The sequence below is a fragment of the Bombus fervidus genome, chromosome 12 (assembly GCF_041682495.2).
Source record: "Bombus fervidus isolate BK054 chromosome 12, iyBomFerv1, whole genome shotgun sequence".
Lineage (NCBI taxonomy): Eukaryota > Metazoa > Arthropoda > Insecta > Hymenoptera > Apidae > Bombus > Bombus fervidus.
Genome location: NC_091528.1, coordinates 863182 through 889191, shown reverse-complemented (window position 1 = coordinate 889191; position 26010 = coordinate 863182). Strand labels below are relative to the sequence as shown.

Sequence of the window (26010 nt, the reverse complement as noted above, 5' to 3'; positions counted from 1 at the left end):
TCAAAGCGTGTACACTACTGTACACACTGTGAGTGGAACGGTCACGTGTATGGGTGTGTATATCGTGTTCGATCGGCACGGATCGAGTGGACAATTAGTCGATGCAAGCTGCTCGTAAGCATCGAAAGCACTTTAACTTGTTCGACGAGGATAGATCTGTCGGACGATTGAACACGAGAACGAAGGAACAAGACAATGTCGGATTTATGTCACGGTGAACGCCTGCTGCCAATTAATCTCTATCGTCGTGCTCTTTAGCTCTTTAATTATAATTTAGAGAATTTGTTGTAAAAGAACGTTTTACATTTAAACAGAGAAAATGAGTTAACTCGTCGCTTTGATTTTGAATCTCACAAAAATTTTAAATACGAATAATGGAGAAATATATATAATTCCATCTAGGAATTTTATCACATGAGAATCGTTTATACGTATGAAATTCCACCCTTTTATTCTTATTCGCTCGTAGCACTAAATCCAAGAATTTCGTCCAGCAATCGTGTCGTTTTTCATTTTTTCACGAGAAGCACGATATAGAAATTTGGAACACGACAGATAGTTCCGACTGCAACTATATTAGTACAAGGGTTTCAAACACAGCTCGGGCATTAGCTAATTCATTGACACGAGTTCTTTTCTAAGTAATCTGTATTCTTTGTAATCTTTAAAAGAAAGAAAGAGCGAAGAAAGAATCTTTAAACGCAAGTAAACGAAAGATTTCCAAAATAATTTTTATCAACTCAAAGACGGTTTCATAAGTCAATTTTTATTATTATTTCTTGACTTAAGTGAGTACTACAATATAAAGCTCCAGTGTCCATATTTAAACGAAGTCGATCAAAATTATAATTATGTACGACTTTCCTTTGAGTAAGAGTAAATAGAAAAAAATATGACAGAAAAATTCACAGCTCCCTTCAATAACGAAAAAAAGAAAATCAAAGAGTCGAGAGTTTTAGAAGTAGAGATATTTAAGAAGGTATTAGTTTGTGCTTCAATATTGATTCAAAGAAACTAGCCCTCAACTGGAGATGAATCTATTAATTTTGAGGTTTCCTGGTAAAATGAGGATCTTGGTTAAACCGATTGTGCTTTAAATTAATATTTCAGACTTCGCGAGGTATCTTGCTTTACTTAATTTACATTCATGGATTCTTCTCATTCAAATCATACAAATCAATCCATACGTACGAATTTTGAATTATAAATTTAATTGATCGTTTGCAGTCGCGTCAATCGCTCTAATAAGTTGACAATTTGCTTGAAATTATCTATTAAGTTCTATAATTCTTTGGAAAAGTTCTTTGGAAATTTTTTCCTACGATCTGGAAAAAATGCAAAACATTGCAATTAAATAAAATAACAGAGGGAACAGAAACATGAAAAATGGAAACCGTAGAAAATTCTCGAAATTGCATAGAATATTTTGCTGGGACAGTACTATCTATCCCCTGTTGGAATTTGGGATATTCGGACAGCTGGACGCAAAAATGGCCTCTGCTACATACCAAAGAAGGATCGAAAGCGGGGAAAATGGGGTAGGAATGGCCAGGGCCAGGACTGAAGGCTGCTTGCGTGCGAGCTGATTGGGGTGTCCTTCGAGGAAGGGAGGAAACTTGTGGAAGGAGGAAGTCGAAGAGCGGTGGGTCCAGAAACTAGCTTTCGCGTAGAATTTCTCGGCTCATCTTACGGTCGATAGTCGCAGCTGCTCGCAAGAACTGAGCCTGAAGTCGGAAATAATCCAGCTACGGGGTTCCTTTAATTTGTATTTCTCTGTCTGAATTCATTTCCACCAGCTATACAAAGCGGTTTTCTCGCTTAGGAAGGTGTCGACAGAGAGTCGCTTTATGAAGATTCATTTCTCCCAGAATTAAATTGCAATTTTTAACGCGTTCGGTGTTGGCCTGGTATTCGCCTTCCCGTCTGTTTCGTTTTCTTTTTACTTCAAGGGGTTACGAATGAAATCAGACTGTTTAGTTCATGTATATGTATTTGTAGAATAGTATTTTATACAATGGATGAAAAGCAATGACATTAAAGACGAAACACTACTACGGAATAAAATTTAGAAATCTCTTTTATCGTTAGATGTTTTTCACCACAGCAAAGACGAGAAAAAATATTGACCCGCCCAAGTGTGAATGCTGGGCTTTTAAAAGGAGGGGATAAAGTTCTTAGTATCGTAAAAAATTGTTCTGTCCCATCTGCTGCTATCGATCGCAGCTGCCTCGATATTAGAGGGGTGGAAAGTGTTTCTCTTAAGGGATGGAAATTCTTTCTGCTGAAGGGGCTTGGAGGATTTTGAACCTGGAAATAAGAAAAATTTGTCTGTACACATCGCGTCTTAAAACTGATCTTTTTGACGCAAGCAATTCTAATACAACTCCCAGAATTTAGTTGATAATAAATTACCTATTATATTAGAAAACAATAAAATGACATGATCGTATCAAAACATAATCTATCTATCGATTAATCAACTTTCACTGTAACGGTAAAATGAAAATTAGACACATAACTGCCAGCGAATAAATTGCATTCCTGGCTATTAATTAATGTTCGAGGAAAAGCTTATGGCAGCCACAGAAATTTCAATGTGAGCATCGTTATAGCCAGTTGTTAATAATAATGTGAAACATGATCTTGAGAATAGCGTAACATTTTAGTACAAATACTATGGCCTGCATTGTTCTTGAATTACCGCATAATTGAGACAAAATTTTCTTACTTTTAGAAAGCACACACGCTTAAATCACAGACTCTACTTCTACGAATACGTGGTAAATTGGAAAGGGATTTGTAAGAATGTTTTTCTCGAGGAAGCAGAAATGACGGGGTTTTTCATATTCACCGTAATTCTTCACTGTGAAATTTTATTTCGTCACTCCTTTGCCTTCTCTAGTCACTTAACATTTCTCTTGACAAGTATTGCTTTGAACATGCGTGTATAATTTTCTCTCCTAAACATTTGAAGGATTTTGAAGCAAAATTTTTTAATGGAATATTATATCAAAAGTAAATAAACTTAACAGCGCTGTGGAACGAACTAAAGTTATTCTAGTTGTAAGTAGCTAACATAAAATTCAATGTTTTGTGTTTGGAATAATTTATCTTAAATCTCATAATGTATTAAATCTCAAAAAATATCAGTTTTGTGAGTAATTGTCAATATCGTTTCTTTCAAAAGTTCGTTAATTCATATTTCAAACGAAGTATTAACGTCAGGCGTGCAGAAGAAGTTCTTAGAGTATGGTTGCATTCAGAGACTTCGTACTAAAATTGAACACATTTCGTTCTCGAGATCTTAACAGTTGATAAATCTCTAAAATCAAATTAGAAAATTATTTAAGATAGTATTTCTCACTTTTCCATTTGCCACCCAGTATTGCGTTCCATATATGAACAATTAAATCACGCTCGCACGAAAAAAAAAGAAACGGAACAACATCCTGTTGTGTTCGTTGACGTAAATGAATACTTGACATCGAAAAGAAAATATATTTGCTTAGAACCATAGTCGGATTAACGGACTGGGAGAAGAGCAGAGAAACAGAAGAAAAAGCAGGCGAATATGCAACTCAGACCATCTCCATTCTTCGCGTCGACGTTCATTCGAAAAAGCTCCTGAAAAGAAGGCAGATAATAAAACCGATAAAGGAATATTCTTTCTCCGCACGTGGCCGCTCGAATCGATACTAGAATCGCGGTCGAAGCGACGCCTACACATTGATGGTCCTCGATATAAAGCCATCGTTTTCTCCTCGACCGTCATCCAGCCACTCCGCGTTCCCTATAAAAAAGCAATTTCCTTTCTGCGCGAGCAGCTTCTCTTCTCTTTCGCGACCGCGATATCCCCACGACTCGTACGTCGCAAACCGATCGAGAGATTCAGCTTTATAATCAGAGGAATTACTTGACTTTGGATCATACCGGAAGCGAAGGATCGTCTTTGGCAGACGCTTTGACAAACTTTGTCATCCAGTTCGAGAGTTAAAGTTCCGAGTGATTTTCCTTTGTATACTTTTTTTAATCTCTTGAACCTTTAGGTTCGGGAAATTTTAGGTTTAGGTTAGACTCGAGTTAAATGAGCGTAAAAATAATCGAGTAATTGAAAAGACGTAATTTCGAAAAAGTGACAAAAGATTTTGTTAAGAAAGGAAAACGTAAATTCCACATAGAATACGATCAATATAATGAACAAGTTGCGGATAATGGAATAATTTAATTTAATTTTTAGATTTACCGTAGGACGAAGTTATGATCGCAAATGTCAATTATTTAACACTAGAACTACTGATAGTTAACACGAAACTATTTCTATCAAAACAAGCCAAAATGATTGTTCTTTTTATATTTTTATATTTATTGATTTATTACTTTCTTACGGAAAGAATTCCATGTTATGTAGTACATTTTTGATATTATTAATCCATCTGAGACCATGATCCCTAAACGAGTGTTGATACATTTATAAAATTGTAGAACAGTCATTATGACTAGTGTGATATTTCTGGTGTTAGCATCTAGCGATCTAGCGATCGATCCGGAATTTTCCTGATAACTGATATCATCATATTGAATAATACGCAGTAAAAATTTTAAAAATGTGTGGGGAGTTGTAGAAAACGAGAAAACTGGTTAATTGAGGTTCGATAAACATATTGCAGAACCTTTTTACACTTTGACAAGTATCAGTCATTTTGACTGGTATTGGTATAAGTAGACTTGATACAAAATTATTTAGAGTTTGAATACATTAAAAAGAAAAAAATAAAATTCATTATATTATTCTTTTAGTTATCTTTAGTTTTTTTGCGAAAGTCATTACATCATTGTGGAAAAAAATATAACATGAAATAGGAATTTTAAAATAAAATTGTAAGCCCAGTCAATTTGACTGGTGTGATAGTTCTAGTGTTAATGTTTATTGTTCCTACGAATCTGTTAAAGACAGAGGGTGTTTGGAGTTTGTAGCGTTTAAGCAATGTAAGTAGAGAAATTAACGTGTCACTTGCGTCACTCGTTGTTTCAACCAAGCATTATTCTATTATGCTCGATTATTCTACTTTGATAATTTTTGTTCTCTGAGATACTCGTACCTAAAAATTCGGAACATTCCTCACATGATCGTGTCAGGACGTTACGTGGCATATACTCGATCCCGTCTCTAAACGAGCGGACAGGCTGTCGTTTCCAAGGAGGAAACTTATTTTACCTAGCGTCGTATTTCCGACGGCGATACGTTTACTAAAGTGCATCGTCGTTCCGGCAAAGGTTGGGAGAAGCGACGTAAAATGTCCTTGAGGAACTGGCGCGAACTCGTCGCTTCCGCTAAAGGCCGTTTTCATACTCGTTATTTAAGATTACTCCCAAAGGCTCGGGCCACAATTTATGAAACTCTTAATGGGATCCCCTAGGCGTTACCTTTCGCCGGTGTATAATGATTACACGCGCCGCTATCGCCGCAAAGATAGACTCTGACGATGTTTCTTTTAATATCGTCCTGCTATCCTTTGGGATCCACTTTTTTCTATTTTCCTTCCTTCCTTCGTCCTAAGATCCTCTCCAGTTTGTAATAAATTTCCAATTTTTGCTTTTAATCTCCTGACATCGTGTAAAAATATCTTCGAAAGGATGCAATTTGTCTTACAAAATACAATCAAGGTACGATCTACTAATATCTGTACGACCATTTAACAACAATGAGCGAAGCAACGTTTGAGAACAACAGCTATTGCGTACTCATCAAAGAGTAACAACAAGAAAACCTTTTTACCACCGATTCCATTTACTACAAATCTTGCCAAAAGAACGTCTCAACTACTTAAACTGAAACTAAAGTTTATTAGTCTCCCAAGCAATTACCATTCATTATGTAGACCAGCCGATCATGTATTTTGTCAAGAACTCGTCTTTGAAGGGCGACAAACTCAGGAGAAAAAGGAGGAAGGATAATAAACACGGTGGCCTGAAAATCGCGTGTAGAAAGGCAGGAAGGGAATAGCAAATGGTAGACTGGCCAATGGAAACATTATTCTAGAATTGTCGTTGCAAACTACATGTTTATGGTGCCCCTGTCGCATTTGTTTTATCGATGTCCTAGCCATTAACAAATTGAGCCAGTGGAGCACTTTGAGTGCGTTTCTTTGGACAAAAGAGAATTATTGAGCAATAAAGAGAATAGAAGATGCGCGCTGATGCCTTTGGAACGTGGAGGACGCCGCTGGCTTTCCTTCATGCACATTTCTTATTTTGATAGTCTGATAACCGACATCTGGCAACATCGACGAACTATCATTTGACAGCGAACCAAGTCTATTCTTTGTTACGATTCGACCATATATAAGGCTGTTCCAGTTTTATCCAATGAAACTTTGTCAGTATGTTCTCTGGATATAAATAGGGGAAAATGTTACATAAACGTAAATCATTTAAAACTTTATTAAAAAGTTCTCGTAAACTGAGGGAATACTGACGAGCTTTTTTAACATTTTTCAATGTAACGTAAAAAATAAACATATTTATAATTTCATACATTTCCATAAAAACTACTCGAGGGATTCAAAATCTATTTAAGAAGCAAAGATGAAGCGATAGAACGTTAGGAGTACGTGTTTAAGAGATCAGCTGGAAGTAATAGGTCAGATGAGAGATGAGTGACACTTTCGATTGATCCGTACGTAACGATAGTTTCTTCAAACATACGTGATTTAGATACAGAGATGACAAAGAACAATCGTTAATCTTTCAGCGTTCTTGAAGAAACTAGGACTGGGATAGTAAACTAATCTCTAAACTGAAACTTTGCATTAAAGTGATTTCTAAAGTGAACAAGAATTAGAAGATAAAGTATAGATAGACCTTCTTTTTAATCCCATTTCGAAAGAAGAATTTCTCTAGCTCAAAAATCAGTGCTCTCAAATCGAATAACACACGTTTCTTTGCTTCTGTTTATCCGTCGCACGAGAAAGAGAAACAGAAGACTCGCTAGGGAGAATCTTTGGTAACTGATGGTATCGCGATCTGCCTTTATTCGGGACAACGAAACTTTTCCGTCCGATCTTAATTGGATTAATCTGTTTCCTGTTTTTCACTTCTGTCTTCTTATCAAATTTTTTTGAGGTCGATCTCATGAAGCATAGTTCCTATTTTAACGCCTGAGCGAGAGAGCTTCAGATCCCGTTCTAACACCTCTGATAGGCGAACATAAGTAAAGTGGACATACCTGTTCTGTTCCTTAGAGCTCTGAAGTTGGGTGTTAACCTAAGGACTGGGGATATTTTTATTGAAAATATACAGTATATCACCTATGTCCTTGTGCGAAAATCACTAAGTATTAAATTATTAGGTTTTATTCGTTAAGCAATCGACTTGCCGATATTGCCGTGAAAGTTAAAGAAAAGAATTAATAATAAATAAATTAATAAGCTTGAAGTTTTCTTATCGTACCGAAAAATAGTTTATTTTGTATCAAACAAGTTCGCAAAAAGATTCAGACGTATTCGAACAAGGATGAATTTGTGAATCACGATATTGTGAAGTGCAACCAAAAGCAAGATCGTCAAAGAAGAATCTAGCGTATACTTTTCAGTGTTCTGGTTAATGAGCACGTCTGGTTTCAAAAAAGAAAATATATAGGAGGAAAATAATGACCTGGAAAAATTATACCGTAGAAAAATATCCAAGTAAATGCTTTAAAAAAGTCGCGATGTGGAAAATCGGTGTTCCTATATTGATCTCTCAGTTCATTAAATCGGACGGATGAAATAACGATTTTACGTTTTCGCGTTACTTTTCTAAAAATATAATTTAATATAATACTTTTTTATGCGTAATTAAATATACAAGCCTGTTGGTTTACGTAGTTTTTCTGAAATTTTATTTCCGTGAGTTTTTGAGATTGAGATTTTTTCCAAATGCGTATATAAATTTAATGTTGATGAAATTATACATACATTAAATTACTTTATAAATAACTCTTCAACTGCATCGTGTTTTCGTGAATTGTACGCGTTTAAATTATTTAGATTTAAGTATCGTGATAGGTGATCGGAACGGGTTCTCAAAGTATTCCCTCTTGTATATAATTCATAAATAAAATGAAGAGATAACGGAAAATGTAGAATAATTCTATTTGAAGCGAAAACGCAAAAAAATGTAAAGTTCCAATTCTTTTGTTCAGCCAAGAACACAAGAGTATAAACAATTTCCCTTCGTGAAAGCTACCCTTGGCAAGACCTCCAACAATACTCGACGGCATTAATTGGAACTAACGGACGATTTCAACCTCGTGAACTTTCGAAGCGTGCCAGCAAGCTGAGACGTAAACTATAAAAAGAGTGGAAAGATTTTTCTAAGACTTTTTACTCGACTTTCGCTTGGAAACTAGATAACTGGAATCAAGTGAATCACCATCTTATCCACGGTAACGTCACCTGGACTTTCGGAATCCATGTGGTCGAATGTTGCGACGACAACTTCTCGATAGTATCGGTAGTATCAAATACCTGCATCTTCATGCAAATCCTATCCGTTCCAACTCGATACTGCGACCATTCCATTCGCTCGCCATAGCGAAACTTAGTCGCGATAAAAGTCGAAACTGGATTTTCAAATCGACGACTATCGACGATCTGCTAGGAACCGAGTATCGTCCATGAAAAGATGAAGATCAGGATTGCATAATAAATTAGATTTGAATTTAAGAAAGGAGCGAGATTAGTGAAATAAGAACTAAAATATAAAAAATTAACAATACCTTAAAAATAGATTATTATTCGTTGCGAGTCAACGTTGCAACTTTAGAAATTATGTTTTATAACTCAAGAAGTTGGTTCGGAGAAGTTGTAAACATTAATGACTGCCATCATCGGACTTGGCATGAAGCCTGTTATCGAAGTCCAACAGGTTATCGTGCCACGTAAGAGATTCTCAACAATTATCGTGGCCGCAACTTGTGTAATTATGCCTGACATTCCACGGACTTCTACTACTTCCGTGGTATAAAGTTTCTATTATGATAAGCTCGTGCTACTTCGCTAAAACTTTCATCTTTTATTAGTTCGTGTTACTTAACATAAAACCTTTTACATTGTTTATACACGTGAACAGCTGAAATTTATATATATATATATATATATATATATATGTATATACATATATATATATATAGATTATACACAGCTTCAAATTATTTTAATAATTATAAATTATCTAACTTCAAAATGTTACAAATTTCTGTTCATTCATTCATTCGGCTCCTTTTGGCATGTGAAAAATGTTACGTACTGTTTTATTCACAAGAAACTTATTGGTTTCTATTTCCCGTGAAAAGTATTTGTAATGGAAAAAGATATCTGGAACATAAATAACAAAAAATATTTGCAACCGAAAAATGTTTCTGCAAATAAAATTTATATTAACACGCAAAGCTAACGAAATTTATAACTCTTCCCCTCCTTCCTCCTCTCTCGACACTAGCAATTTTCAATTTGAAATATCCGACATCCAGTACTGCAAAGTATAACGCTATTTATCAAATAAAAATGTTTTTTTATACAGATGAATATTTGGAGTATTTTAAGTTCTGTTGTTGGATTGTTTGAAAAGAAACGTAAAGAAATTTCATATTGGCGCGAAATGTCGAAAATGATACAGTTCAAAAATTTGGTTTTTCATCTTTCGTATTGATACTTTTTTTACTACACAAATACACGTAAGTGGCCATATAAATCACGGTTCGTATCCATCTATTATTTCGTTCAATGTAATCAATTTCTGTTCCCTGGTAAATGTTCCTTGATGCAACATGAACAACGTGAAACCATAGTTATTTCGGTTATTACGTTCACGCTTGCGATCTCTAATCAGGTCTGACACATCACGTACTCGTTCTACTTAGAGCGCGAACTTGGCGGAAGCGCTTAGCGGTCGCTTTTGCCTATCTTTGATGTCGATTTACGCACGATGTGAAGATGTTGGCTTTGAACAACTGTCAAAAGTTTCCGTAATGTAATCCCCATAAACTTGGCAAATGGCAGCCGCCTAATATTTTATAGAAGCAAACTCCTCGTTGTTAATAGTTGCGACAAAATCTTTGCCGTGCGATCGCATATGAACTTTTGTTCTATTTGTTCGACAGGCGATAAAGCTTTCGAAACGATTGCAGGGCAATGTGATAGATCGAGGAAAAAGGAAGATCGAGGCAACGCTAGAGCATTAGCTTTGTGTCGGGTAACGTTTTCAGAATTGAAAGTCTGTACTACTCTTAAAATTTATTTTCCACGTTTATCCGAGTCGTGTTATCTATTATTACGTTGCTTTACAGAAGTTACGGTTATGTTAACAAAAGCGTTAAAAGGTTGGAAGTGTCAGATTTTCGACTGAATGACATGTTGAAAAGATTAGTACTTAAAAAATGTTTAAACTCATTTATTGTTAAAAAATAAAATTAGGTAACTGTTTACAATTATATTGAAACGATATGAAAGTCAGGTGAAACGTATAGCTTGTGAGAGCCAAATTAGTAAAGACTATTACTAAAAAGAAATTAATCTCTGTAATTAATTGATGACAATTGTTAGAGCTCCTTTTTATAAGGAGGTTGTTTTCGTGTTTAGTAGCCGTTAATAATCAGCTCCACATGGTCTTTTCCATAATGGTTTGTGAACAAGCCTCACAAAGACAAAAACTTTGATTCGCCTTCACCATTATCTTTTCTTTCCATCTGTAGAATGCTTCAGTGATCCACATTGACCAATGCATCGATCACGCTTTGGTTTAATGTAAAACGAAAGTCACGTATAATCATTTTTTAAAGTAAAACAATCCCTCTATTTATTCTTGAAAATGAAATATTTTCATTTGGTAAATGGGCTAAAACTGTCGCACGGTACTGTTTCTAATTCATTAGGATAAATGTGCACGAAATCAATCTAAAGTAGAACTCTAATTTACTTTTTCTCCAAATGCGAATATTGCTTTTATTCGACCATTTCAAACAATTATATAATTAATTGACTTTTGGATTTCGAGTCCTTCAAATGAAACTGTACAAATTGAGATGTTCTATTTCCACGCGAATAACTAGCATTTTTAATGAATTCAAACATTTCCGGTGCACTCGTTACATCGACTAATTTCACGGCTTCGATTTTAATTCTGTGGAACACAATGGTGTAACATCAAAGAAAAGCCGGGGAACTGCGCCAGGGCTGGAAACGCATGACGCTCTAACGATCGATCGGTCGAAAGCTTGTCGAGATTCGTGAACGTGTTATACCGAAAAAAATTTCATATCTTTCGCTGTGGAGATCGGAAATCTCGAGCCAGCCAGCTTTTCCCCCTTTTTCCATTTGCTGTGTTATTTGTTAATTAAACGAGTTGATTATTTCTTGTTAGTTCTGTTCCGTTAACTTATTTGCACGAACTAGAATAGAAACTGCGATACGTTCGTTTTACAAATTAAAAATTCGAATTGCTATATAAAATAAAAAGTGTCATTAATTATGAGCTCGGTATCGGAAAGTTTTCAGTTTTATCATGAAATCATTGAGATATTCTGTTGCAAAATAAAAATTAACTTTTGTATGTTATACTATTTCTTTTTAAGAAACATCTTTAATGCATTGAGATATTAACAAAGGAATATGTGAAAAATTTCAAGAGAATATTGTATTATAACATTATAACAAGTATTACAATTTAATATCAATCGTTTTAATTGTATTAAAATTGCAGTAAAAGATATAATATTAGCATTAAAAACAAAATAAATATTAAACAATACCAGTATTAAAGTATTACACGAATATTATAGTGGTATTGTAATGATGCTTTTAACATGCATATTTATCGAAACATTTCTGGTAATAACTAGAAAATTTTGAAATTTTATATTTAATATGTACGACAATTCTTTTGATAAATGTATATAATTTAACAATCTACTAGATCAAAATATCGTTTCATGGAAAAATTTGTGGAAACCGGAGTTGTACTTTTCATTATATTAAAAGGATTACTTTCCCTTTATGATTTCCAAAGTAAAGAAGCTGTACATTTCCGGAAAATCATATACATCGAAATTTTACCAAATCGTCTAGTGGATATTGATTCATTGGTCGCACGAAGTTTCGAAAATGGTGCGGTATCCAATAGCAAAGTTAATTTTTACGATTAATCAATGCTGCTTCGTCAGAAAATGGTCTTGTTTTATTATCTTCCATGAACGAGATTAATGATTATGGTAAACGATAAAATCCCTTGTTCGGTAAAATAATGCTTAATATAATACCAAATAATGAATTGACAATTTATACCTCGATTCTAGTATGTAAAAATGTTGAGGTTATTAGATGTGTGAACAAAGAAACGTGTGGATAGATTGTAAGGTAGAAAATATAATTTAATATAGAAGTGTAAATACAAGTAGGAATATATATGTAAGCTGGTCCAGATCCGCACGCTAGCAGTGTTACCCTATGACTAAAGGAACGCCGAAAAAAACGTCGCACGTGTGCCGCTTATCGTCTGTCGTCGACGCATTCTTTTGTCTATGCGCTATAGACGACATCGGCGCCTTGTGAAAGCCGAAGACCAGATGTAGAGTTTTCTCAGAAGTATCGATCACTTCAACAAAAAATATCATACGAACAAGGGTAAAATGTAAAACTTAATTATTTAAAAATAAATACTTGAATTAAGAAATAAACGATATTGAGCATTTAATAAAAGAAAAAAGTTTGAAAAAAATAACATTACGAACCTATTTTTTCACGTGGCGAAGAAAGAGAAAACAGTTTCAGAAATTCTACAGTTCGCGAAAGTCTCGACCGTGGAGGAAAACAAGGCTCGTCCCTCGATTAAGTAGCTAGGGTAACGTTTAGGGGTTGTTACCCTGCGCTACGTCTTTACGACTCTTTCCCTCCGCCATGCTATTCTCGCGGATATTTCGTAAGGGTGAGGTCCCTACGAAACATGGTTAACCTAGCGGAAGATATTAGGTTCGCCGTGAAATTAGACCGCTGCCAGGGGTACACACCACTACCCCCTTACGAAAAATCGTAATAGAATCGGCCAGCCACGGTGAATGGGAAGGTTGAGCGTTGAACACGGAATTTCTGCTCCCTCAGGTTTCGAGTTTCCCGAGTTTGTCTGGGTAACGTCGTGTAAAGTTCCGACTTCTGCTGCTGAAAGCATGAAGAATTATTTTTTTCAGCAACTTTCGATGATTTCTTGAGTTATTTTGATATTTTCCGATAGCAAAGTAAATTCTTTATTCAATGTCGATAATAAAGCGAAAAGATGTATCAACAACGAATTTGTGGAAATACAGATTATTATAAATTGTTAAATTATATTCTGTCAAAAGTAATAAAGAAAATATTCAAATATGTACGTAGTTCTGAACGCTAATATCACACGTGTGAGAAGAGCGAAAAGAGGAGGAAGCGAATCGTCGATAAAGCAAAAGAAAAACCAAAATTCGTGGAAGAGTAAACGCAGCGAATGAACAAACGCGAGCCGTGGGGCAAACTGAAAAATCCATAACGAGCGAAAGACCGCTGTGAAACATTAAACGGTGCGACGCCGTGCGGCATGGAGAGACGCGGTCCAGTGTCGTTTGAGATTTTTATGAACGTGCGGCATTCACCATCGGAATATTGGAACTTTATTACCTAAATGTATCGCGTTGCCAATAATGCGCGCCGCTAATCAAAGCGATCTGGCTGGATAACCGCGCGAAGCATCAACTGGAACGAGGCTGCGATGAAATTTAAGCAAGCCTAGATATTCGAGTCACCGATGCTTTCAAAAGCTTGGATAAGTTTTAGAGCCATCAACTGGGCGGAAATGTAACACAAAATCATGCGATTAGAAGGTATGATTAAAGTGATGAGCAAGGAGCTCAGAGAGGATAAATAAAATAGCTGATTTTATCTGATTAGCTTATTTGTATTTATGGATTTATCGACTAACTAACGAAATGTCCGTTTTCGACAAAAAGAAAGAAAAGAAATGAAACGAAATGGGTGTTTCACGGTTATTAGGCGTCGATACCTTTCCCGTTGGATTCTGTCGAAGAGACGATTTAAAATAAATAAGTCAGAGAAATTGTGGGGAAAAATGGAAATTTTCGATCGGAAATCTTGTTCTTTTCCCTTGGCTTTCTCTCTATCAACATGGTAAACTCGACCCGACGTGTCTTTTTTTCGTTTCTTTTATTTGTCGGTTGGTTGGTCTGTGTGTGTGAGTGTTTTTTTCCTTTTGCCTTTTATCGATGGCTGCGCTTTAACTCGTTTTTAATTCGCCGCTGGTCTTCTCGTGGATCGCTGGTCCGAAGCGTGTTTTGGAAGTTGCCACGATTATTCTTTTTTTCCCGTTTCTTTTGGGCTAATTGTTTTTTGGGTAAACGGAAAACCGTGGTTTACTTTTCCCTCGCGGATTTCTCTGTATTTACTCGTCGCTGACGACTTTGGCAAATGTTCTAGCGCAGTATAATTGGGTTTTCCGCGTGGTGGATTTTAAGCTAAGAATTAAAGAAACCAAATAGGTACTCGTATGTGTGTATATAAAACGCAAACTTGATATATAATCCATGGTTTTATAAGTTACATTTGCGAATCTTATGAAACGGAAGGATATCTGATACGTACTTTAATAATTAATTAGCAACACATACAGCAGAGATTGCAGCATCAACAAAAAGTATATTTTTAATGTGACGTTTCAATAACTTTTATTCAATCGAACTCACTCAATTAAACCAAACCATTACGCTAAAAGCGAAATCTCTCTATTTCTTTTACTATTTTCCGAATTTATCGATAGCATTTCAAATATTCCTACTTGCCAAATTTAACAAATGCAATCGAACTCGTCTGTTTAACGAAAACGACAGAAGCGAATCGTTTTTACTTTTTTATTGTCTGTAAGTTCTCGATAACATTCCAAAAATTGTATTTTTCTCTATACGAATGCTCTTAATTAACAAAAACCAAAGCAACAAAAGAAAAATATTCTAGCTTTATATTATTCGTCATTTCTCAGTGGCATTCCGAATATTCGTATCTTGCAAATTTAACAAATTTTTTAAAAAATGTTGTAACAAAATCTGAAAGACTTCGACTAACGGCATCGATATCGAGATACACAATAGACACAATGAAAGAAACGTTCATATGCGCCAATGGATCTCGCTTGGGCAATCACACAGTTAGATAGCCACAGTTCTCCGTTTATGAACATGTCGGTACAAATATAATCGATGATGGCAGTAGCAGTCGGCCACAACGAATGCTTCCGAGGTGTTGTTGCACACGTGCAAGCGTTAATGATCCTTCCGTGCATCCATTGCCATTGTACAAACACATTTGCTGTATGACCGAGTCACGATGGCTTTGAAAGCAAATAGGGCGAACCGTTCATACACTGGTCGCGATAATTTTCAGGCCAAGTGGCCTCGTAAAGTAGCCCTAAGTGCCAGAAACGTCGACTCTCTCGAAATTCACTTTGCGACGAAAATAAAATTACGGATATTTGAACGAGCTATTTTCTCTCGATAAATTTCTTATTACATTGGTCCGGCACTTATATTTTTCAAATTTTTCAAGCTCCATTTTACGGCTAGAAGGTATGAAGGAAGTTTCATTAAGATAACAAAGCCAACGATATAGACTGCAAACTTTTTAATTCTTAATTATACCTACAGCGTGCCAATTAAATCCGAAAATAGGAAACAACACAGAGTGAAAATTGTACAAGTATCCATTTCCATTTCAGCGAAAAAAGAAAGAAAAAAAAATATATGAATCCGTTTGTATGTGTGGCTACGCCTATGATCTACAATCTGCAATATTTGTGGCTACAAAGCCATCGCTCGTCGCTTCTCTTCGTTTTATCGCGGGATTCCATTTCGAGGAACTAATAGGAGACGTTGGAAGGGAGGAAATGGGTGCACGATGGACCACGGACGCGGACCACCCTCCTTGCAGTTTTATTACGATCGTGGACCCACATTAACGCACCCTGGCCATCATTACGCGTTTCAGATCCTCCACACCCCGATGTCTCGTTCTCGTTTCTTCGCAGCGTAGAAAGGATGCAATAAACCCGAGCTGTTAAGGGACGAATGATTCGAGCCGACCCTCGTATTGCCACGAACCTTATTATTTCCTTTCGGTTTCTACGATGATGTATTGTATCGTGTGCTACGAAATTGAGCATTTCTTCTGTTATACGACTTGCGTTCCTTCCTTGATGCGGTCAGGAAATCTCAGATTATGTTTTCTGATATATATATATATCAGAAAATATAATATAACATATAATATAGAAAATATAATATAACATATATCAGAAAACATAATCTGAGATTTATGTATGATATATATATTATGTATGATATATATATGATATATATATATATATATATCTGGATAAATTAATGGATAAATTAATCAACTAGGCATATGTTTATCTAAGAATTCACGAATTTCATAAGAACTTTAAAACAGATCGAAAATTTAGTTTTCTACGGAATTTAAAGTCGTCTGTGATATATGATGGTCAAATCTTTTTATTTTTTGTCTCAAAGCCAAAGGTCATTAACGCAATGACATCTGTCGCATTAAAACCATTAATATCATTCGCGAATTAAAAGCAAAAAAATACGTCTTACCGGTAAATCTCGACATCTTGCAAGAAATTTCGCCGGAAGGGAAGTCAATTACAGACGCTGTTGCATAATGTAACCTCGTCGAGTGGTAGAAACTGGGAGGAAACGCGTAGCTGTCTCCGTGTCAAACTTCCTCTCAGAGAGAAGAGAAAAGGAAAGGAGGTGGAATTTCAAGGGGCAAAATTAACGTGCCCCGGTGTGCTATCATTTCGCAGCCCTGTTCCGTCCCGTGTAATTTCGTCGGTATACGCTTTTACGTCCTTCGAATCCCGACACCGTAAACATGGCCGTCCGACCAGAGGCAGTTCTTTTACGATTGCGGGAGTAATGGCCAACGCGACTTTCGCATCTCTGGCAATTTCCGGCTGCGACCCAGCCAACGACTGATTTAAATTAGCGTCTCTTCTCTATCCTTTCGTCGTTACCACCAGCCTTTTTCGCTGATACTGCCATTGTACTTGAATCGTCGCGTTCCTTCTCCGCTTCTAAATCACTACGAAACAGTCGTCTCGTATGAAGAACGTTTGGAATTTTAAGTGCCAAGTTGATACACGTTCGAGAGATTAAATGGACGAAAAAAGTCGCGCGAATCTACATCTTAAAATGATTTACGTTATTCACGCAATCCACGTCGAATGAAATCTCTTTATACGGAAAATCTTGACCATTTTCTCCCTTCCTCTATACCTACGTCAAATACAATACTTTTAGCAAAAGAAGAAAGAGGAAAAGGAAACGGACAAATTTTCACGTAGTTCGATCAAAATTGCACGCCCCAAAAAACGCTGTCGAGAATCGAATTCAGTTTCGTTTCGTGTTATTTTTCAAATTTACGTTTACCGCGGAGTGGTGGGCGGGTCCGCCTTAATTAAAAGCAGCACGAGCGTGGTGTGCATCGCTCGCTTTTACACGCGAGCTCGCGGTTTAATTAATTCACCGACGTTAAGTCTGTGCGGCGTTATTCGAAGCAAATATTTCGGAAACAGCTAGGCGAATCTCTCCTAAGCGCGACGTATCATTACGTGCGCGTTTATATTAAATCAGTGATAATCTCAAGCGGAAAGGACGCCGCGACGCCGCCGGCCGTCATTCGTATCTCTCGGCTTCGTAATTATGAAAATGAGCTTCGACTAATTACCCTGAATTGTTATTCAGGCTATTTTCGATTCAGCGACGAATGCTTCAGGCACTTTGTCGCAAATTAAACTCGGAACATCACCGATCGTCTTGCCACCGTTCTAAAACTACGTCTTATCGTTTTATTTGGTAATTTGATTGAAATATAACGAAGCGAACTTCGTAACGCGAGCCGATAAAATTGTAACGTAATTCGAATTCGACCCAATATCACATACCATTTCAATCATCGAATTCCCTTAAAAAGAAAAGTGGCCTACTTTCGTCTTACGCAAACAAGATCCATGCTTCGCAACCAATCTCCACAAAGCCAAGATCCCGCGAAACTTGACATACATACGAAACAGACGTATTTACCTCGCAGGGAAACAGTCACGCTCGATCGCGAGCTTACAAGGAACGAGCAGACGCCGAACAAAAGCTCACCTATGCACGAAAGCGTGCACAGACGGTTGTTGCACGCGCTAAAATAACGCGTTGCCACCTTTAAACAAAGCAGACTCGGTAAAATAATTCTTTCCCAGCGGGCCAAATAGCAAGCGCGATTAATCGAAAACAAGACTACTGAAAAAACAAAGCTGTTTCGGTACTTATTGTTGTTGCACACAAAGCCCGTCTCGTTGCCCTTCCGCTAATAACAAAAACAGCAACGCGGTACTCTACTGTTTCACTCGCGAAACAGCGAGTTACGCGCGATAATTGCGAGCTGACGCACCAGTGTTTAGCGACCACGACTCGGTCTCTGCAAGTGCTGGGGCGGACGTGGCAGATGTCGCGAGATAAACGGGAGAGGCAAACGAAGAAACATCTTTGCCGCGTTGTAATCTGTTGACATTTCCAAAAAAAAAAAACGGAAGGAGAGAAGGAATATTTGCTAGCAATGGATAATGTCTTAAAATTGACGCTAACTTTTATTGCAATGGAAACATAATTCCAAGGTATTGAATAAAATAACAAAAAGATAGTCACATAACGACATAATCACAAAAAGCAGTTTCGCACAAAACGCTTAATTCCTAGTTTAGTTTTATACACTTTTATTCTTGATTCTGTATGAAACACGGTCTGTCCACAGGGCTCGTTATCACCGTTGTTCTATGGTCGTTGCCGCCGATCGCAGACATTTTTTACACAGTATTCGATAATGGAAAATCAATGGAGCATCGATACGTACACGGTTCGTTTGCAAACGCGCTGTAATTGGCCGCCGCTAACGCGAAATCGATGGATGCATGTATTCTTCGCGACGGTCGAGTTTCGAAATCCATCGTAGCTGCACGACAATCGCGATCGTGTACATTAGCCAATCTCCCGACAATCGTAAATTGCTGTAAACGATCGTCGATACGTTTCTTGTACATATCCGATGAATTTTCAGTGATTAGATCTCTGAAATTGGGTATCTGTTAACTTATCCTTTAGATTATCCGTGTCATGGACAAAATAATAGGAGACGAGGAACGGAAAATCGTAAGGATTTGGGAGCCAATATTTAATATCCTGCCAAAATAACAAAAATTTCTTTTTTAAACTTCGAATATAAAATTAGCAGGAAGTTTCGTTGTTCGCAAACGTACATCATTTATCAGCGATTGTAGTATGAGAGATGAAACAACGTTATCGAGGAACATAAACATAAGCATGCAGAAACATGTGTATGCGAGAGGAAACGAGAATAGAGGGTACACATAATCATGAGTATAATTATCGTGAGTAGGCATTAGGCTCAATAGTTCCTGCTATGATAGGCTTTCAGAATTAATACAATACAACTAGGCTGCACGATCTTCTGATTGGACCAGAATATCTCCATTATATGATTTCCGGATCACGGTTATTGCAATTACATAACTACCTACCGAACTCACAGATAGTTCAGGCTTTAATTTGTTTCATCGCGTGGGTAGATATATATCTCGTTATACGTAGGTGTACTTAATACGAATCGAAAATTAACCAGAAGATTTTCTAAATATAGAATTGCACCTTACCAGTCGCTTTTAATAATAAAACTTGTTATCAACTTATTCGTTCTATGCTATCTCTGTTCTATAGATCAATTACAAAATACGAAATACTCGAATACTTTTTTACTAATTTATTTAATTTCATATTTATATTATATTTCAACGCATGATCTCTGTCTCTACATGGAAAAACAGAAAAAAAAGATTTGCCGGTAATTCTTCACAAATAGGTCGCGTCTCATTCGACCTGGCTACACGAATAAGCGAATTTAGGCAGATCGCTTTCCTTTAACCGTATACGTGGCATCGTTACAGCAGCCATTAGGCGGGCATAATATTCGCTAGCTACTGCACACCGCCCATAAATTTTGTCCACGTACGTGAATGTATCCTAGGCTTGTCTGCTCTCCGTGAACGGATACCAAGAACGACCAGAGAACGTTTGTGAACGTCAGCGGATTTACGAATGTCTATTCAAACGAACAGTGTATGATCTTGCAGTGATCCTCGATAATTGCAATTTGCTCATATATCCCGTAAGCCCTTGCATTTTTATCGATTAATTTCGCGTATTTTATTCGACGCTACAAAAGCCACTTGAATCGATAATCACCAATTAACGAGTTGGTGTAAGATCACAATATTTTTACCAATCCTACCGTCTCGATGCAATAAATACGTTCACATAATATGGGTAAGAGAACGGCTGCTCTGAATTATTATACTTTATTCAAAGCGGATATCTCAATCGGTTGCCAAAATATGCGGTTTCAAAATGGAACGTTCGAACTGCACGCGAGTGGTAAATAGCGGTCGAAATTCCTGGAGATACGGTGACCTACATTTTTTTCTTGGTAATGCGTACACCAGACAGTAGTAAGAAAGCGTTGAGTCAGCATCTATCACTGGCCATTGTGCAGATGTTCAGCCTATCGTAGATCAGTAACAAGATACGAGAGAGTGAGAGATCCGAGCATGCATGTAAGAGAACGACAGTGAATTATCCAAAATCATGTTTCGTTTAAAACGATATCTGTGTTATCGATATAATGAAAATAAAATCGATGAAATCTTATCGATATAAACAACAAGTGATCTTGAGAGGGGAGAATTCTCGCTTCTAGTTATGTTAGTCACGTTGAACGAATCGGAATACTTAGGTCTCAAATTACAATTGCTTGAAGTTTTGGAAATTTTGGCATCGATCTATTTCGTATTGTACATTTTTTGTAATTTAATTTGTGTCGGAAATATAATTTGTATTGATTTTGCGAAATACTGTTGGTATCACTGGTAATGATGATACTAATAATATTGTTTAAGGAGAATTGGGGAGATTGGATATTCAACACAAGTTTCGAAAATTATGTTGTAGTTTATTAATGTATTGGCGTGTTTAATATCGAATTAATTTGAATCGAAATATGCATGTTTGATGAAGATGCGCATTAAAAATTAATTAGTTTGCATATTTAGCATTACATATTTAGTTAGAGCAGAAATTATTACATGCAACTTTACGTTTGCAATTTCCCAACTTTTGTAGTTAAAGGAAATATTAATTAACGATCATTAGTGGAACTAATTATACCATAAGGGTAAATAATGAATAATTTATCGAATAGAATTAAATGAGATAAATTTCTCAACTTCAATAATATTCGTGCGAAATACTTTATCTCAATATTTATACACACTTTAAGACAAATTTATATTTCTTACTTTAAATTGTATATTCCGTATTCTTATTCTATCAAAAACAACAATCATATTCTAGCTTCTTTTGCCCTAATTTTGCACACAATATATATATTATATTATTACACATCGAGTAAGCACGTTAAGAGAAAGTTCTTTCTCGTATTTCAGGTGAGTGGAACAACTTGCTTGACAAACCAATGAATTCTGATTGCGGCTGGCCCAAGTTCTACGAAAGTAAGTAGGATAAAAGCATGACCACGAGAGTTCTTCGGATACTCTTTGGACAAGCAATGTCACGAGCATTACATTTTAGCTAACTAGTTTCAGGCAGAAAGTTTCCGAGGAAGTAATTCTATCAAGGATAGACAAGCAAGGAAACTCGTGTGCACTTTTCCAATAGCGTTTAAACTACTTGCCCCTTTGTATTCTTTAATTCTCGTTTGCAGCCTTATGTCGGTTTTTAACGATAAAGATTATCCAATAAAATTTCATAACGTCATATAATTTTCCTTTTCGTCGTTAGCAATATTAATCGAAACTTACTCTTGGCGAAAGTTAGACAACTTTTAAATTAAAATTAAAAAAAATAAATTAAATTAAATTAAAATATGTTGCGAATATGTTGGGAAGCTTATAGTAGTTTGTCGTTATTTTTTCTTATAAATGTCGACTATAAGACTATTGTTTTCCTGTTGTGTATTTGTGTTTTATTCATGTAACATTCTTTTAAACTATTAATGTGTAGATTTCAAGATCTCAAGATTTCAAGAGATTGCTATGAATATTGGAATTTTTTCCTCATAATCAAACAACATTCCGTTTATAGAGAGTTAATTGGCCCAGGCTAGAACAAAGTAGTCTGAAACTACTTTGATATGGAGATAGAGTTCATTTGCTTCTCTTAAAAGGATCGGGCTCGCACCTAAAGCTTCTGTTATTATTTTTAAAACAGAGCTGTATTCATTTGCTAATTTATTATAATGTAGGTCGAACGATAGATTCAGATATATGTGATCCAATTACTATTTTTAGTGTGTTTAGACGTGAATTATATCAATTTTTAAGTTAATCGATTAAAATTTATTCTCTCGTGACATTCTAATATATTTTTTATATCATTATAATATATATTAAGATATAAACATAATTACCGAATAATTTTTGGTTCGTTGGATGATCTAACGAAGTTAAACTTTCGCGAAAATTGCGCTTGGAACTTAATTTGGCGTGGCCGTACGATACTTGGCGTAAATCAGGCTGATTTATGTTCCGAAATAATGGGAGCTAAAGAAAATGAAACACGATGGTGAGACGATGGTTAATAAGGTAAAGATAATAGGTCGCTTCATTTAATTATACTTTCCATTAAAACAACATCTTCTACCCTTGTAATGTTGCAATCTGAACCGGACATAACGAAGACCAACGAATACTAATTAGTCAAAACAACGCATACTTATACATGTTCGTACTACTTTGAGAATCTATCGAACGTTTTAAAATGCTTTCCCTTTTCAAATTACAATATGAAATAAATTGAAACTACCTCGAATTCTTTCTCTCGATCTTTAAATACATATAAATCCACGTTAGCAGAACTTTTCGGGAGTAGTTCCTATATGAAACGTATTATACTTTGTGCTTGTAACTTGAATGTAATATAGTATTATGAAAAGATATGTCGAAATTACAAACGAGTGTTTCATTACGAGCGGTCTCGAAAACGCGGGAAAAGGTTGCTTCGCTGCGTTTATGAATTTCATGTCGCGATACAACAATAATCACGAATTCAACAGCGTTCCCTGCGAGCAAAGAAAACCGAGGTCACGTTTGTCCGCCCTTTGTACACCCCCATAAAGCATTGTCACTGGTAAGACCAGAATCCCTTCTGAGGCGAATGCCGTTGACAAGGACATATTTGTATTATTGCTCGGCTGAGGAAAGCGGTGTCCCAGCGTCCACGAATTTTCGATGTGTTCTGTTTCACGGTACAAAGAGACTTCCGGTGATCAATGGCTGAAAGGTGTTTCCAAGAATGGGACAAAGAAGCGAGTTTCTACGATAGGTTCCACCTAAGATACGTACAAATGAATTCCGCTCAATTATCAAACATCTTTTAATCTTTTGCCTTACCTGGTACAGAATCTTAGTATTGAAGATCGCTCTACAATACAAAATGATACCATGTACACCTATTCTTCTAGATCATATACATTTTTTAAGGCGGGAAAATATGTTTTACGCAGTTTTAGTCGTGATATAATTGAAAGAAACGTTGTATTTAGTTTACCTAATATGACTGCAAAGAGATAATATATTTTGACGAGGTTGGTGAAATATGATGACTCCAGGAATTAGTTTATAAAGCGAAGTAGTTTACGAGCGAAGTAGTTTATTAGGATTTAGTTTATTGTGGATCAGAAGAATGTAAATAGACACGAAAAAGAAGAAAATGTGCGTGATTATTTAAAAATTTTTCCTGTATTTCGGCCAACCATTAAATTGAAACCCTTGTTCCTGTAGATTTTTTATTATTGATATCTTTGAAACAGAAGCAGTCATCTGGAAAGTTATAAACATTCCATTCTAATACTCGATCGTTATGGCATGGCGTGTTAACGTAATTGAATACAAAGTTCTACAAAAATTGATTCTATCTGACATTCCAACATTTAGCCATCCTTTATTGCCAAGAATACTCAAATTTTCCCATTATTTTCCGAAATTCTAACAAATTCCAATATAGAATAACATAAAACGCTAAGGCTATCAGCTTAATAGCTCCATTCACCCATCTAACAATGAACAGTTCCACGCCCTTTGATTTCTAAACAAGAGCTTCGATTTTTCCACTATTCTTCGGATACATTCGCACATCGACTCTGTACACGTCGCAGGGAGAAGATTAATCTTTCCAAGGGAAAAAGTGCCGAAGCGGTAACAGCGTTCTTCACTCCATAAAGCAACTCGTTCACGACACACAAAGAGAAAAACGAAGAGAGAAAGAGAATGGGTGAAGGAAAGAGACAAACGTCATTGAAAGTAATCGCGTCCAAGTCGTGTCAGAGTCGCATACTTCACCGCGCCACCGAAGCAGAGGTGCATTTGCATAAAAGCGAAGAAACAAGCCAAACACAATTCAACTGTTTCGCCGCACACCAGGGGGAATCAGAGATCAGTCACGGTTCAAAAATATGAGGGTTGCATTTTAGCACGATCTTCGTTGCTGTTGCGACCGAATCATAGCGAGATTTTCAATTACCGCGAATTTTTCAATTACCATCGTTTCCGTTAACGTTCTAAAATCGAGAAAATTAAATACTAAGCGAATTAAGATTGGTAACCAACGACATGACGAACTACGTCCTCTTCTAAATTATAAATAACGGCCGATATAGAATTACGCCACGTTTGGGAGCCAAAAGATGGATTTAATAGCTAAGCGCCTAATGCTGACTACTCCCGTTTTTCAATTGCAATTGGCATTTACACAATGTTGCATCTATGAAAGATTTTCCAAATTCTAATCGAATTTTAACCGATGTAAAATTCTTAATAGCCCGGAAAATCTAGCGTTCAGTAAACAAATTGCGTGAGCGCTTTAGACGTCGAACAATGCGTCGCGTTTTCGTTTTTATCGTGGATTCAATGATAAAGAGGTGGCACGTTTAGAGAGGTAGTTTACAATCGACGTGATGAAAAACAGGGTTCGCGCGACTGCGCCAAGCTTAGAATTTTCCTCTTATTCATCACGTGGCTGCGCTTGTTAACCCCTTTACAAGCGACTGCTATTTCGCGGCGATCATTTCTGCAAACCGGTGTGTTTGTCAGAAAATAGGAGTGCGCAGAAGACCAAGGAAGTCGTTTCGAAACTGATGAAATTCTCTTTACAGCTTGTTGGCTTGCCCCTACCTCTCGCCAGATTTCTCTTTTCGTCGAGGCTTTGCGAATTTCAAGAAAGAGAACCGCGTACGATAATAATTAATATAACGTGATTTCAACTTGAAGCATTGAGCCGAGTAAGAAGTTCATTTGCGGTTTTTCGAAAGAGTGCCGAGAGTTGCTATTTTTTATATTTATATGGCACTTGTGCAAAGGCTCGAATCGCCATAGAAAAGTTTTAACGAAATCGTATCGTACCCTTTATATGAACGTAGTACCTCTTGCAACACCTGCAGCGCACCGCATTATCGCGTGTCCCATAAATCGTAGTACTCTTACGCGTCAGTGGACGCGATTTAATACGGCCAATTTTGCCAGTACAATGGAATGCTGGAATCGCGACGTGGCGGGCCTCCGAGTTTCGCACAGCAAGCCATTCAGATATGACTACTGTTTGGGCGGGAAAATCGCGCGTGATCCGGCGCTACATCGATCAAAATGCCAGCCAAGTGACTGGACACCTCAGTTGGACTTTAATTAAAGTCCGTTAACGAACGTATAGAGCGTAAGACGTCGCTAACTTCCGGTCTGTCCTCGGCTTCAAGGTGCTCTTAATTTCGACTCGGGAGTTGAAAGCTTGATGCT

The 26010-nt window shown here is 36.6% G+C and overlaps 1 protein-coding gene across 6 annotated transcripts in view; it reads left to right on the top strand.

The window, feature by feature from the left end:
- The window catches only part of LOC139992943 (furin-like protease 1), a 355294-nt gene that overhangs the window by 260186 nt on the left and 69098 nt on the right, over window positions 1-26010 (top strand). The window contains exon 2 of one of the 6 annotated variants that reach the window (XM_072014260.1): window positions 21652-21717. The exons of the other annotated variants lie outside the window; for them this stretch is intronic. The gene's annotated coding sequence lies outside the window, so the exon portion shown is untranslated. The remainder of the gene's footprint in view (window positions 1-21651; window positions 21718-26010) is intronic. 6 annotated transcript variants of the gene reach the window in all.